The sequence below is a fragment of the Bombyx mandarina genome, chromosome 18, assembly GCF_030267445.1.
Source record: "Bombyx mandarina strain Sakado chromosome 18, ASM3026744v2".
NCBI classification, from domain to species: Eukaryota; Metazoa; Arthropoda; class Insecta; order Lepidoptera; family Bombycidae; genus Bombyx; species Bombyx mandarina.
In genome coordinates this window covers 13190817-13207595 of record NC_143224.1, presented here as the reverse complement: position 1 = coordinate 13207595, position 16779 = coordinate 13190817, and the positions used below count along the sequence as shown (strand labels likewise).

Genomic DNA, 16779 nt, shown 5'->3' with positions numbered 1-16779 from the left:
ATAATTGAAGCGACCAAACAGATTTGCTTTACATCTGTAGTAGACATGAATAAGTTATTAGCTCTAAAATTTTGCTGAGGAACTAACAAAAAATACAGATTTTCAGAAATTCTATTTATTCATTTAGCTTTAGAATATCAAACACACCTTACTGCTATTTAAAAAAAAAAATATTAGATCATTAAAGGGAGATTTTTTTAAATTTTATGCTATTGTGTACTATTTTTACTTCATCACTGCTTTAGTTAAGTGCTTTATATATATTATGTCTGTTGGCGCACGTCAGGGATGGCTGAGCGGTAGGTTCCGTCATCACTCGTTTTTGGTTGAACTCAGTTTATAAAAAGTCAATAAAACCTTTTGAATAATAATTATTGAAACTCAACACACACAACTTTCACAATGACAGGGTAATTCAAATTCAAATTCAAATTCAAAATCATTTATTTCAACTTGGATGTCATCAAAAACACACTTGTTGAATGTCAAAATGTAAAAGAAAATGTTAACTCTACCACCGGTTCCAAAAAAAGCCACAGTCCTGAGAAGAACCGGCGAAACAAACTCAGCGGGCTTTTTTTTTTGTATTTTCTCAACTATTTTCTTTTTTTTTTAAACAAGAAAACATATTTACAGTATACAAAAAAACAAGTCAAAAAAATACAATTCAAATAAATAATAATAATAATGAAAAATGAAAAGGCCAGGAGCGAACGCCTCATTCCCACGTAGTGCCATCTAGTAAAAAATCCTTAACTTTATAATATGCCTTGTTGCACAAACGTTCCTTGACAGTTTTCTTAAATCTATGAACAGGTAGTAGTTGAACGTTTTGTGGGATCTTGTTGAAAAGCTGTACACCCAGCCCCCTGAAAGAGTTGCTTATTTTCTTGATTCGAGCCGCCGGCAACGCAAGCCTATGTTTGTTCCTAGTGTTCACATTATGCAAATCGCAGACTGGGGAATTCTACAATGTTTTTACGCACGTACAATAAATTTTCAAAAATGTATTGGGACGCTAAAGTTAGAATTTTGATTTCCTTAAACTTGTCCCTCAAGGATTCCCTCGGGTGCATATTATAAATAGCACGAATAGCCCTCTTCTGCAGGATGAAAATCGTTTCGACATCGGCAGCATTGCCCCATAGCAAAATGCCATAGGACATAACACTATGAAAATAACTGAAATAAACTAGACGTGCCGTATCTTCATCAGTATACGTTCGTATTTTTTTTACCGCAAACGCTGCAGAACTAAGTCTATTCGCTAACTTGCATATGTGAGGACCCCACTGCAGCCTGGAATCAACTGTTATACCAAGAAAAACTGTCGAATCAACAAGCTCCAGTGTCTCTCCACTTACAATGATATTAGTGTCTACTTGTCTAACATTAGGTGTGGTAAATTTTATACATTTTGTTTTTTTGTTATTTAATAACAGATTATTAACACTAAACCAATGTACCACGCGCGAGATAGCATCATTCACATCGTCATAATCTTCCAATTGTCGTTTAATTTTAAACAATAAGGATGTATCATCAGCGAATAATACGACCTCGTGACGGGTTTCAATAAACTTTGGTAAATCATTGATATACACAAGAAATAAGAAGGGACCCAATATGGAACCCTGAGGAACACCCATATTAAGTAAGACACCGGAAGATCTCTTTCCTTTAACGTCTACCTTTTGGATTCTTCCGGATAAATAAGATTTAATAAGTTCTAATGAAACGCCCCTAATACCATAATGGTGTAATTTCCTCAACAATGTATTATGCTCAACACAATCAAAAGCTTTAGATAAGTCGCAGAATACCCCAAGGGCATTATGCGATTCCTCCCAAGCCTGAAAAATATTTTTAATAAGATCTACACCTGCATCAATAGTCGAACGGCCTCTAGTGAATCCATATTGTTTGTTATGAAGCAGGTTATTGGAATAGAAATGGTTCAAAAGCTGTTCCAAAATAATTTTTTCAAAAATTTTACTCAAAGTTGGTAGTACTGAAATGGGTCTAAAGTTAGTGGGGTCAAAAGTACTACCAGATTTAAACAGAGGTATTATTTTACTATATTTCATTAGATCAGGAAACACACCACTATCAATACAGTCATTAAATATTGTAGCAAGGTAAGGTGCGATTATATCAATAATGGATTTTATAACCTTCATTGATATTCCCCATAAATCACCAGTTTTTTTAATATTAATGAGCTTGAAATTATCAATTATGTCCTTTATAGCAATATTTGTGAACTTAAAGTTAACACTGCATTTATCAACATGATCTTGCAGTAATGATTCGGCGACGGTAGGAGATGAAATTAAAGATTTTGTAGTAGAAGCTGGGATATCAGCAAAGTAGCGCTCAAAAGCACTGGCCACTTCTTGATGAGAAGTTATTATTTTATCATTGATTTTCAAAATTGATTCAGCATTGCTGTTTCTGACATTCCCAGTCTCCCTATTAATGATATTCCAAGTCATTTTAATTTTGTCAGGTGCATTTTTTATAAGATTGCCTAAGTGCAATGACTTGGCCAATGTACATACTTTTTTAAACAACTTGGAATATTTACAGACATACTCATGAAATGACTTATTATGATTATATGATTTTTCATGATAAAGGTCATATAATCTCTGCCTACTTTTGTGAATTCCAACAGTCGCCCATTCATTGAATGATCTTTTATTATGTAAGATCAGAGTTTTAGAAGTAAAGATGGCACTAAATTCATCATTAATGCAATTAAATAAATCCATGTAGTGAACATTAGGATCTTCACTATAACAAACATTCGCAATTTTTGCCAAAACTTTACCTCTAAACTTCTCCATACGTCTAATATTAATAGGAACAAACTGTAGGTTTCTTGAACTATTAACATCTGTAACAGATTTAATTTTAAAAGATATGAATTGTCCACTGTGGTCTGAACTTAAATGATTAATAATATATTTATGCAAAGGTTTTACGTTTGTGAAAATATTATCTATACAGGTTGCCGATGTGCTAGTTTTTCTTGTGGGCTCTAAAAATAAATTGCTAAGGTTATATGATTTTAACAATGTTCTGAATCTAATAGTGGCATTTGTATTTTCTAATAAATTTATATTAAAATCACCACAGATAAAAATATGTTTATTAGAAACAGAAAGCTTTAATAAAACATGTTCCAATATATTTTCAAAAGAATCATATAACGAATTCGGGGGCCTGTACACACTTACAACAATGAATTGCTCAAGCTCTACACATGCCATTTCAATAATCCGTTCCACAGAGAGGCTCACAATGTCTCTACGTTCCTTACATTTATAATTTTTATTAACAATGATAAGAGAGCCTCCTCGTATAGCATTCTCTCTGCAGAAGGAACTCATAACCTGGTGATTTTTAAAATTACAATTTAATTCATATTTTTTAAGCCAATGTTCAGTTACACATAGAAAGTAGACTTTATTGTAATCTAGAAACAAATCAATTTCAAGTTCTTTACCCATCAAACCTTGTAAGTTCTGATGCACCAGGTTGATCACAGTTGTTTTCAAAGAAACAGTATTTGTTGATGGGCTGTGTCCAAATAAATCATATTTACTGCAAGAGGTAAACTCTGTTGTCTTAGTATTTAATTTAAATTGCTTGGAACGGATTCCAAATTAATAGATGTCATCTTTTTTTCCTGCTCAAAAGAAGCAGTAGGTTGATTAGCCAAATTCATGGCTAGATAAATGTGTAAAAAATAATGTAGCGAGTTTGCTACTTGTCTAAAATTGTAGCTACCTAAATAGTATTTGTTAGGTTTTGTCATACTAATACATTTATTTTTTATCATGCAATTAATGTCAATAGTGTAAAATATATTTTGTGACTTGCATGGTGTCATGACATAATAATTATTTACATTTGAAATTGTTTGCATAAAATCATTAATACTATGTCTCATTTTGTTTTCCGCTGGCATACTCTGAATAAATGGAAATGCAAACATGATGATCTTTTTCACCTGTAGTGTTAATAATTGATTTATTTGATATTTTATATCTCTTATATCTGCATTTCCCCTTCTCCCAATCATTATAATTATTGTTGTGTTTGGGCAATGAGTCACATTTAAAATTCTATTAAGGATGTGGGTACATGAAGCCCCTGGCATACAATAATTTATGACAGATTGTCCCGAACACAGATCATTCAGCGCTACACCCATATTTTTCCCTAGTTCATCACTGAATATTTTAATAATGTTTGTTGTAAGCAAAGGTTTAATTATATTGTTTACAACGGGCTTACAGGTAGAAATAGAATATTGATTTTGACTATTGGAATGGTCTGGTAGTGGAGAACCTGATATAGAGCAGTGGCATTTGCAATTAGCATATTGTAATGTCAAAGATTCAAATCGCTCTTTATTATTATTACACAGACCGACAAACCGGTAAACCGACAGTTTCGTTGCATATACCGACAGACCGACTGACTGACTGACTGACTGCCAGAGACTCCCTGACTGAAACGGACGGAATGACTGCCTGACACGGAATGCCACTTTTTTTTTTTTTTTTTTTTTTTTTTTTTTTTTTTTTTTTTTTTTTTTTATTGTGAAACTTTACTGGTGGCCCGAAGGCCTTTCCAGTTTCACCAGGACAGGTGGGCGAGCAAAGGCTCAGCCAAGAGGGGTGGGATTTGCTAACAACTGCCCGAGCGCCTCCGAAGGAGACCTAACAACTCAAGAGCAATTGTTTCGCGAATGAATCTACTACCGGATCGGAATCGCGACCCGCTGAGAAGATCCGGCGAGAAACTCAGCGGGCTGATGCATGGGTTAGGTTGCACGTCGACCTCTTTGTCGAGTTCGACGAGTACGGTTACCGGGGTCCCTAAGCCTGCCCCTAGTATTAGAGCTGAAGGCATCTAATGCAAAGGTTATTGGATCTGATGGATCCGTAAGGACGTGTCTAGGGCGTCGACGGTGACTGGCTCCTGCATGATCAGGATTCGGGGAGTAGTCAGCGGCGGCAACGATAAGGCGATTATCATGACGCATAGCCTTATCGAAGTATCGTTCCGACGCTGACTTCATGTATTTCCGAATTGATTCGAGGCCCAGGTCGTCGTGTAGGTCAACGTTCCTCACGAACCACGGAGCCCCGACAGCTAACCTGCAAAAGCGGGATTGTAGGGATTGGAGGGTGTCTATGTGTGTGCGGGCCGCGTGAGCGAACACCACACTCGCGTAAGTCATGACGGGCCTTATGCAAGTTTTGTAAAGTGTCACCTTGTTCCGAAGGGACATTTTACTCCGCTTACAAATCATGGGGTAGAGTCTACCGAGAATAAACGCGGCACGGTCACGGACTGATTTTATATGCGGGCGGAATGTCATCGATGCATCCAGGGTAACGCCCAGGTACTTGACCTTCCTGGCCCAGGGTATGGGTTGTCTAAAGAGAGTAATCGGGGGTGTGAGATTCCTCCTCCTAATCCGGGAGGAAATCCGTGTGGAGCTTCGCCTCTGAAATAGCACCGCAGTACTTTTCGCTGGGTTGATGTCTATGCGCCATTTTCGGAACCACTGTCCTAGGGCTAGGGCTGCGCTCTGAAGCTTCTTCGTGATTAGGGACTTATTTCTACTAGAATAGTAAACAGTCGTGTCGTCGGCGAATAAAGATAAATGGGTCGGCGGCGACCGGGGAATATCGTTGACGAATAAGCTAAATAGGAGGGGTGAGAGGACAGAGCCTTGCGGGACTCCAGCTGTGAGAGGTCGTGGGGAGGAGCGGGTTCCCTCGACTCGATATCGAAAAGAGCGGTTCGACAAGAAGTCCCGTATGATGAGCACGAGACTATCCGGCACGCCCATGTTGAATAGTTTGAAAATCAAACCATTGTGCCAGACTTTGTCGAACGCTTTTGCGACGTCGAAGAAGAGAGCTCCCGTGTATAACGGTTTTGGTCGATTAAGCCCCACAAGAATGTGCTCCGTGAGGCGGTGCACCTGTTGAACGCATGAGTGATTTGTACGGAATCCGAATTGTTCATCGATGAGAATGCCCTTGGATGAGACGAAGTCTCTGAGGCGTTTGTAGAGCAGACGCTCATACAGTTTGCCTAGAGACATGAGGAGGCTAATCGGGCGGTGCCACGATTCTGTCCACGTACCGCCATTTTATACTGTGGCGTTACGGAGTCTACCCTTCATTTTGTGATATTTATCAAAACAACATTTCATCCTTTAAAATAATAATCAAAACCACCGTCTTAATATTACTAAAAGTCGTTATCCACGACATGTCTATTGAATTAATTCTATTCGATTAATTACTGTTACAAATCGATCAATGTGAATGACGATAGAAACCAAATCGGTATGTGCTCATTTTCAAAACCAGCGAACCTTTTTAGACAGCCGCCTTAAATTCCCCAGATAAACCTTTATCCTTAAACAATTCCATGCACGATAGACCTAAAGACAAATACATTTAATTACCTCGCCCTCAAAATCGGTTGACCTTAAACAAAAGTTAATCAAATTGTTCAGAAAATCACACAAAAATTCGCAAAGACACAGTTAAAAGTAGACGATGTGTGACGTGGTATTTAATCAGGCTTTCATCAAATACCCATTGGCGCGTTTCATATGAATGTGGATATTTACCGGCGACCCATTTTCCCCTTTGTCTCAGTTTGTTACGCTGCTTTGTTAGAGGTCGTCATTATAGCGAGTTGAATCTTTTGTGCCATTTTTCATCACATCCCTAAATTATTTGTATTGTGATCGCTTAGTGCTTTTGTTGTTGCTTCATAAGGATTATTTGTTTTACAGGGTTTATATAAATCAACAAAACATGATCGCTTTGCTATCAATTGTGATATATTTTGGATCTATTCGTTTGTCTTGATTAGAGAATCCAGATACTGTATGAGTGTGTTCGCGTTCAATACCCAAATAAAGCCATCTTTTAAAAATAAATCGATTTTTTTTTCTTATATCGCTTGTGTGCTGCCTATGACTATTAATTATGTAATACATTTGGGACAGCTTAAGCTCCAAAGCTTAACTGTGATGGGTAGACTGATCTTATCCAATCATGTAGGTTCTTTATCCGCCGCATCTTCAGTACTTGCCTAACTTACTATCATTTTATAAAAACGTAAAAATCTGTTAAGCGTTCTCGATATTTAAAGGTATCTTAATACGGTTTTTAGCAATTATAAAAATTGTATGATTGCATAGAGGAAATGTTTTAAACTATTCAAGTACTGTTTTCAATGAATTACTCAGAGTTGTACACAGTAGTATCTTTGATTTAATTTTGTTTCAGTTATTTCAATTGTCGTAGCGTGCAATCTCTTTGACAAAACATACGACTTACAACGACTGGACATAGACTAAACAGAGACTTGACAGGTGATTCAAAAAGAAAGAAATGGAACGAGGGCGGATGTGACTGGTGGCAGGCAGTACTTTCAATGCGTATCTGTATCTGGCCTCCAGTCAACTCCTTGAGTTGGTCCACCCATCTAGCTGGCGCTCTTCCTCTAGCTCGCTTCTCCTCCATTTTTTTTATTTATTGCTTTGATGCGTGGACGAGCTCACAACCCACCTGGTTTTAAGTGGTTACTGGAGCCCATGGACATCTACAACGTAAATGCGCCACCCACCTTGAGATATAAGTTCTAAGATCTCAGTATAGTTACAACGGCTGCCCCACCCTTCAAACCGAAACGCATTACTGCTTCACGGCAGAAATAGGCAGGGCGGTGGTACCTACCCGCGCGGACTCACAAGAAGTCCTACCACCAGTACACCAGTACCATTTGTCCGAGAATGATGAGTTTCTCCAGCCTGTGCAATGGGGATCACATATACATACGTACATTTGTATTAAAGACTAGCTGACCCGGCAGACTTCGTAGTGCCTCAATCGATAAATAAAAGACATAAACTTTTGTATAAAATAAACTTAAATTGTTAAAACATTTTTTTTTGTTTTTATATAATTCCGAGAATTTTCATATTTTTTCACCTTTTAAACCTTCTCTGGACTTCCACGAATAATTCAAGACCAAAATTAGTCAAATAGGTCCAGCCGTTCTCGAGTTTTAGCGAGACTAACGAACAGCTAATCATTTTTATATATAGATAAATATATAGATAAAGTAGACGACAAACGAACGAATCGACCGTTCACTAATGTTGCTTAAGATGTTCGGGATGCGATCTCATATGGCACAAGACAATATTCTTGCTGGAAACCGTTTAATATGGAGAATAAATGACATCCTTATAGCCATTTTCTTCTTGCGTTTATCTCATTGAAAGAAAATCGGCAGTACACGGATAGATTATATCCATATATATATTATTATTTATGACTGCCGTACTTCGTAAACCTAAGATTGGAAAAACATATTTTTTGGCACTTCATTATTGTAACTGGTGATAAGATGAGCTCGTATGGGTACCAACAAACTGCTTATTTTTGCCTAGACTTCTCGGTTCGAAGAGCTTGGTAAGCTGGTTATACAATACAATGATGACTTTGATTTCATATCTTAATGCGGCATTCTCATTTTGAAATTTACTAACAGAAGTTTTGTTGCTAGTAGATTTACATCAGGTGATTCTTGAGCTAATCTGCTTATAAATATATCTTCTATAAATATATAGGAGATAAATATATCTTCTACTTTTATTGAAAAATATTATGGCGTGTTAAAGCGTTAAGAGAGTTCCTTATTTCACAAATTGTTCTGCAGTCATGCCTTGAACGTAAATTATCATTACATCAGCGAGACATACTTTGCATTGAAATAGTAAGCGTCCTGCATCTAATTAATTAGGGGTCCGATCCCAAGTTTTGCATGATTTCTGGGACTGTGTGCTGAATTTTTAATAAGGCTCGCCTCATTTACAGGAGACGCACACAGTCGCGTCCAACATTAGGGTACATAATTCTTTGTCCTTGTTTGAAACAAAGTCATAAAAAATGTTTTAATGATATGGAAGAACTGGTATACAATTTTGACTTAATACATTTAAATGTGTTAATCGGGTATTGTTTACTTAATATTTATCAAAGTATTTATGTATCACAACTTAAATAGGACCAGATACGCTCCACTCTCAACACTTCAGTCCACGTTGCTATCCCGAGGCCGAGCCGAGGATAGGCAAGAGTTTCGCAGGTTAATACAGCAGAAAGTTATTAGAGAAGGTCAGGACCCTCAGCAGTGAGGATTACCGAGGCAAGGAGGAGGATCAGCAATAATAACAAAACGTATAAAAAAATGTTGAACTCAGTTTTTTTTTAATTCGCGACAGCATTTGCTGTCGATAGATAAAGGCAGAGAGAAACAAAATAAAAACAAAATCGTGGATTTGTTGTGGAACAAACAATGAAATTGGACCAATAAAAAGACAACAGCACTTTTAAAAAAGACTATAAAAATGTAATATTCAGTTTATTAACAGTTAAATCAAGCGTATTTAGTGCTATAAAAAGCATTTGGTGACTTTTATTTAATTCTGTCCGTAAATTCATTTGTTTTTTTATACTTCGTATGGTATTTTTTTATGAGTTAGAATCGATTTCAACTTGATATTAATCAGGCTAGAATATTGCTGGTGCTGGTATCGGTATCAAAGGGAACGTTTCGCGTTTAAGAGTTATCATAACTGATCAATGTATTCTTAGTTTTTATTTATGAAGCACAAAATGGCAGTAATCTTTTTCCTACTCCCTCTCCCAACTTTATCTTCTCTGACTTTTGTTTTTATATCATTGCTCAATGCTTTCCTAATTCATCAACGTTTTTATTTCTATCGACAGCGCAAGTTAACAAACTAGTTCTAGGCCAGATTCGCCACTGCTTCGATATCCTAAATTACTCTGGATTCGGATACCCTCGAAGTTAATTAAGGTTTAGGTCAATCAATTCATAGCTAATAATAATATACCAAAAATCCATTTAAATATCTTTAAATAAAAAAAAGCGTTTTAGTTTCTTAAACGTTTCGGGGTCTTATATGCCCCGTAACGCCAATATGATGGTTTTCATGCGAGGTCCTAAGCGCCTCGTACCGCAGGAATGGAAAGAATTCAAAAATTAGTGCCGTTGTCAACGTGTTAACGAATTTGTTGAAAATTTGGACATACTCACAGGACAAGACGCTATAACCCCATTCAAAGCTGAAATACGCATTTAGCAGACAGCATAAGACGTATTTCGTTTTGCCACCATACGCCTTGCAAGGCTGAATTGATATTATTAAGCCTGCAAAGCGAGGGTGATATGTCCCAATTTGGGAAATTTACGATATTCCCGAAGTATGAAATTGGATTTTACAAGCTTTATTACGTTTCGCAAGGGTACACTTTACATTTTATTTTTAGATAGATTAGATTGTGTGCTGCGCAAAATTTCAATTATATTTTTTTGGGTTACCGCAAACAGCGATTGTTATTGAAATAAATGTTTAAAAATATAAAAAATATATTATGATATTAGGTGACGAACTATAAATTTTTGAAGTTATACTTCTTTAGGCGCGTTATGAAAAATTGATGAGAGTGAAATTTTACGATGCGCGCGCACCGTGACACAAAATTAACAGAATGAAGTTGCCCACTAAATCGCTCATTACAATACGACCGACGTAACTTGGCGAGTCTGAATATAGCCGCAGGTGAACTTTTCGAACCGTACCGAGAATTACCGAATTTATACGATGTCAAGAAAAGGGATGTCCAATATGCGTGTTTGAGGATGTAGTTTAATCGATTTTTTTTCAAACTGATTAAATTTTAAATAAATAAAAAAGAATCATAAAAATAAAGTATAACTTCTTACGCGCGTATATAAGTACACGCACCCTTTTTTTTTGTATTGCTTAGGTGGGTGGACGAGCTCACGGCCCACCTAATGTTAACCGGTTACCGCGGCCCACAGACACCTACGACGTAAATGCCACCACCTACATCGAGACATAAGTTCTAAGTCTCCGTTTTTACAGTTCAACGGCTACCTCACCCTTCAAACCGAAACGCATTACTGCTTCACTTTAGAAATAGGCAGGCTGGTGGTGCCTACCCGTGCGGAATCACAAGACGCCCTACCACCAGTAATTACACAAGTTAGAATTTTGCGGGGTTGATTTTTATTACAAATACGTACTTATGAAATCTTCACGATTGACTTCCACGATGAAGAAATAACATCGCGTTATACTTTACGATACGATCACCCGAAAACATCATCATAATTTACGATACTACTATACAATTGAGACAAAGACCTCAAGGTGTGTGATAACACTCACGGCGTGATGTCTATGGACTCCAGTAACTATTCAATACCAGGTGAGTCGAGATCACTTACCAGTATGTGCAATAAAATTAACACCATTTAATATTACATATTTCACTTAATATCCTTAGTAAACTAATAAAATCACATTTCACTGATATGAATAGGTAGGTGAAAATCGCACACAAGAAAAAATAATTCACAAAACCAAAGTAACCTTTTTAGATTCTTACGCATCAAATATCTCTCGTTCCCCTTTTGTTCTTGCGCCAATGTTTTTTTTTTGTAGGTTTTTTTTTATAGAAACAATACTACATTAGGGTTCAGTGATTACGCTTTGTAGTTTACCTAATCGCGTTCCTTTTGCCGGATCTCATCGAATAGACGGGACCTTTGTGGAGTCGACATATTTTTATGTATTAAAATAAACGTTTTTATCCGTGTTTCGTATTTCTTAAATATAACATTTGTATAACCGGCTCTCAATCAAATTGATGGATTGAAATTCTGAAGGCACGACGAATGGTGCCATCGTTTGCCGAATAAGTTAACTTGAATATATATATTTTTAAGGGATTTTGTGACATGGTAACTAAGACCTTTAGGTCATGTCTTATTTTAATTTATTCTTATTGTTATGAAAAATGATAATATAGAGTGAAATAGAATGAAATAAAATGACGATGATTAATTTGATCAACTGGGATGAAATTAAATGAAATGTGATGAGATGATATAGGTTGAAATATAATTTCGTAAATTTTTTCAGTGATCTTTTTGGAGGATCCCGAGAAGTTAAAAATATTTAAATTTGGTTACTACGCCTACTAAATAGTAACAGATAAAACTGATTATTTTGAACTATTCTGAACTTCATTGTTACGAGGTTTTACGTTCATAGTGCTCAGTGGCGCGCAATTGGAGAGGTCTATGTTCAGCAGTGGATTGATATAAGCTGATGATGATGATGAGGAAATAATCTGCCTTTTGAACTAAACAAAACTGTCTTACTAAACAAGGTGGATGATAATTTAATCTGGCTTTGAAACAGGAATTGTAAAACCAACGTCAGTAGAATTATTTTATATTTCGCCCGTCAAGTCTGACAAATAAAAAACTATTGATAGAACTAAAATCCAAAAACCCATCTGAATATTCCATCAAAACTAAAAGGGGCTACAGCCATACGTACACAGTTAAGTAGGTAACAGGTGCGGATAATAGTACACAACCAGTTCACCTTGAAACATCCCGCATCTTCCCCTCATCAGCCCTGCAAACCGCACCGGGGAAGCTCCTTATGACGCCGTAGGTCTGGTTATAATGGATAGTGCAAATTTACATCGAGGTCAGAAATAAGGGTCGCAGGTTAGATTAGCTTACAGAGGATTATTGGAATTGTTTAACTTTAGTGAAGGCCTTTGGCTTCTGAGTAATTTAGTTGTTAATTACTCGTCTAGCTTTCCCGTTGTTTGTGACGCAGAAGTTAGTGCTTGTCTCGACTCTGGAAACTGCGAGGATTACTCATTTGAATTAAAAAGAGCAACCCGTACTCTGACACTAGTGAAGTTAAATAGCGCTTAGATAGCGTAAATAGAAGTTAAGTAACGAATTTTCTACCTAACTTCTCAATCCTTATTATAATTATTGTGGGTGGGGCGATCTTGTGAGGCCAACTGGTTTACAAAGCATCCCGTTTATTGTTTATATCATATATGCGTGAATGAGCTCATGGCCCATTGGATGTAAAGTGGTTACACAAGGACCTGCCACTCGCCTAGCAGACACGACTTAAAAAGCTCGGTTGCAGTCTATAACGACTACCCCATCCTTCAGACTGGAATATAGACGGATAAACTAATCCGTGCGGGTTCAAAGTACGCCTTACATTTGCTTTTTATTATACCTACTAGCTATTCCGCATAAATGTATGTATGCATAAAGATCGGCATATTCGCATGGCTCGCTACGAGTAAGCTCGACATCTGTCTCCAATTGTATACAGTGGTTGTGCAAATCTTCTTACCGAATTCCGTAACTACTTAGTGGCAGTAAGAGGCAGGAACACATACCTGAACATAATTATCAGTGTTAATTTATCTTTTTCTTTAGCTTACTTTTTTTATACTCTCCCTGTTCACACGTTTTGAATTGAACCTTTGTATGTATACAGTTATTAGTTTAGGTAAAATGTTGGCTATTAGGCTATTTCCTGAAATGTTTATAAATTAGTAAGCGGAAGTCAAAACGGATATGGGCGGGATTTATCTCAAAACTAACTCACAATTTTAAACATATCCTTTAAATCGTTTGCATTGCTACAAAATTAAGCCAAGGATAATATATTGTATATGCCGGACATAATGCTTCAAAATAAGATAAATTTCATAGTGTTTAAGTATATATTTTATTAGAAGGTAAATAGACTAATATGACGATTGTATTGTACTGAAATTACATTAAAGCTACTTAAAATGTATTCATTATCAAAAATATTTTAAATCTGAATAATTAATGTCACATAATATCTGATGACTTGAAGTATGTATACTTATATATTATAGCATAGCATAGTATTAGGATAGCATTTAGTATATAACATAGTTAATAGGTGTAATCTCGTACGTCCCCCTAATAAGGCGGACCACCCAGAAACATAGGCTTCTTCATATAATTTCTTGTTATTTTTCATTTATTTAGTATCTGATATTGTTTATTATCGGAATTTCTTGAGTACATATTGATATTACTCAAGAGATCTTGTGTTTACGTAAAAGGTACCTATTCAAATATTAGTGAAAGCTACTTTTACGAATACATGAGCGAATTTGTAATGTTTGCTAGAAATTTCAGTGCAGATAAACTTTTTCAGCGCAAAAGTGCGAACAACGGATTTTAAGTTTCTCAAAACTATTAAGTATTTTAGTATAATAGAAATATCATACAAGTCTAGAATAGACTAGCATCTTCTGTTTTTAAGAGAAGAGGACACAAGTGATGCCTAATTCTTGGCTGTATTAAAAGACCGCTATTGCATACCAATCGTTTGAAAAAGAAACCACGATTACCTTGTCTGCAAAAATAATTGGAACGGCGTTATGCTGCTGTACTCAGAAATACTGCCGCACATACTACAGGAAACACCAGCGATTACGCAGTTTACGAATAGACCACGGCGAGATGATCCCATCACCTTCCCTACCGGAGCAGAATTCGACCAGGCGATCTGAAAATTGAATTCTGAATCACACTTATCGTGCTGGAGAAAAATGCTCGGGATATCATACCAACGGGTCCAATCAGGAATTGAAAACAATTAGGCACGTCTCTCGCAAGGTGCAGTCTCGTCTCCAGACATTGACGTGTGACACGGTCTGGGACCTATTAAACGAGCATCTGATGGTACAGGGTAGAGTGGAGGATCTCAAGCCGCGTGGCAGTTCTCCCGTAAAATGTACTGACCAGATCAAGGATTCAATGTATTGTCCTCTACAGGAAGGCACCAGATGCGCAGCTGGAAGGAAGAGTCGCGGCTGGTTGTCAAACGCGTTACTGAAAACATGACAGCCACTACCACAATACCAAGGATGTATTAACGAAAAGAAAAAGGAAAAAACTTAAATTACTGCGCTCTTTTATACATAGTTCGATTCAGAGATTTGTCCCTTGTGATCTTGTCACGTTTCCTTAGCGTTCTTGATAAGACCATTTTTAAAATTGGTTATAAAAGTATTATTGTAGCGCTAGGCGATTGACTGTGCCCTTAGCATTGCTGGTATCGGAGAGCATCGGTGATTTCTCACCAGTAGGTGTGCTGTGTGCCCGTTTGCCTATTAAGAAAAGAAAAAAAAGAAAAAAAAAAAGTGTGTGTGTCCGCTCCGACGCACGACTGGAGTTTACTGGATATAAAAAATTAAACGAAACAATACGAGAAATAGTTCTATATTACGACAACACGATACACTACAGATTATTAACAAATTAACGAGACACAAAACAAACGACTAACAAATATATGAAAATACAATAATGAGAGAAACGCGCGATCAGTACGAGGCTTTGTGGCGGACTGCCGGCGCAGCAGCCCGGCGTCACCTGCGATAACGCGGCCGCGCGTTGGCTCCTGATTGGCGCGCGCACGCATCACGCAATCAGGAGCCAATCAGGCGCATAACGCATTTCGTGTGACATGCTAGTACGATTTTGATTGGCGCGCGCACGCATCACGCAATCAGGAGCCAATCAGGCGCATAACGCATTTCGTGTGACATGCTAGTACGATTTTGATTGGCGCGCGCACGCATCACGCAATCAGGAGCCAATCAGGCGCATAACGCATTTCGTGTGACATGCTAGTACGATTTTGGTCCCCATAATTTTCATACCCCGGGCCTATATATGTAAATCGATTCTAAAGGAGTAAACTCCAAAAAAAAAATGAATACATACACTGTTAACAAAGGCTACGATATTCTCGTAATCCGTGGCGTAGCAGCGATTGTTCTACGCGTCGGAATTTTCTGACAGAGCCATCGTCGAGCACAGATGTTGTTACACGCCGCCACGGGAACGTGGAATAGCTGAAATGTTTCCACGTATCTGCGAGATTGAAGTACATTCACTACTCAGTAGCTTTGTTCAATCTTTTGAACTAGAAGATATCGATTCAGATACCTTATATATTTTTTTTTATTGCCCTTGTAGACAGACGACGAGCATACGGCCCACCTGATGGCGACTTGTTACCGTCGCACATGGACTTCAGCAATGCCAGAAACAGAGCGAAGCCGCTGCCTACCGCTTAATACTCTCCACAAGCCTCGTTTGAAGAAGGGCATGTCATAGCGCTCGGGAAACACCGTGGAGGGGAGCTCATTCAAAATGCTCATCAAAAAAGACCTCTGGCAACGCACTGTGGATGACCGCAGTGGCTCTAGGTAGTATGGATGAACTCTACTCCGGTGGCGGGCGGTGCGATGGTAAAAACGAGTTGACAGTATCATCTCGAACAATTCCTCAGAGCACTCCCCATTATATACAACGATTAATTCTGTTCAATATGTCACATGCAAATACGGTTCCATTTTCAATACTATTACTAATAATATATACTTGTAAAAATTTCCCAAAAGACATCAACGTATTTTCCAATTTATTTTATTATAAATTTCTAAGCAATGCGTAAAGCTACAACTGTGCCAAACCTTTCGAGAGCAAAATATTATTTGTGCTGTTGAATTTGACATACATTCGGTACTGTATCAATGTTTACACGGCACACATAGTTTGAACGCCACTAAGGCTCTCAAAGTTTTGTAAATAGTCAATATTCACTGAGGATTTTTAGAGGCTGAAGGTTTATTGAATTTAAATCCATCACATAAATTTTGACCACCGTTCATTGATGCTGTAGAAGGATTGACGTACCGAAAGGTCCTCAATCAAAACACATGT

At 37.4% G+C, this 16779-nt stretch overlaps 1 protein-coding gene and 1 long non-coding RNA gene across 2 annotated transcripts in view; one reads left to right on the top strand and one right to left on the bottom strand.

Moving 5' to 3' along the window:
- The window catches only part of LOC149501040 (uncharacterized), a 173526-nt gene that overhangs the window by 88048 nt on the left and 68699 nt on the right, over positions 1-16779 (top strand). The window lies entirely within an intron of this gene.
- Positions 1416-4429, bottom strand: LOC149501041 (uncharacterized). Its single transcript, XR_016324603.1, has 2 exons — positions 3512-4429; positions 1416-3043 (listed from the first exon to the last, which is right to left on the bottom strand). It is a non-coding gene; the product is annotated as an uncharacterized LOC149501041 (long non-coding RNA).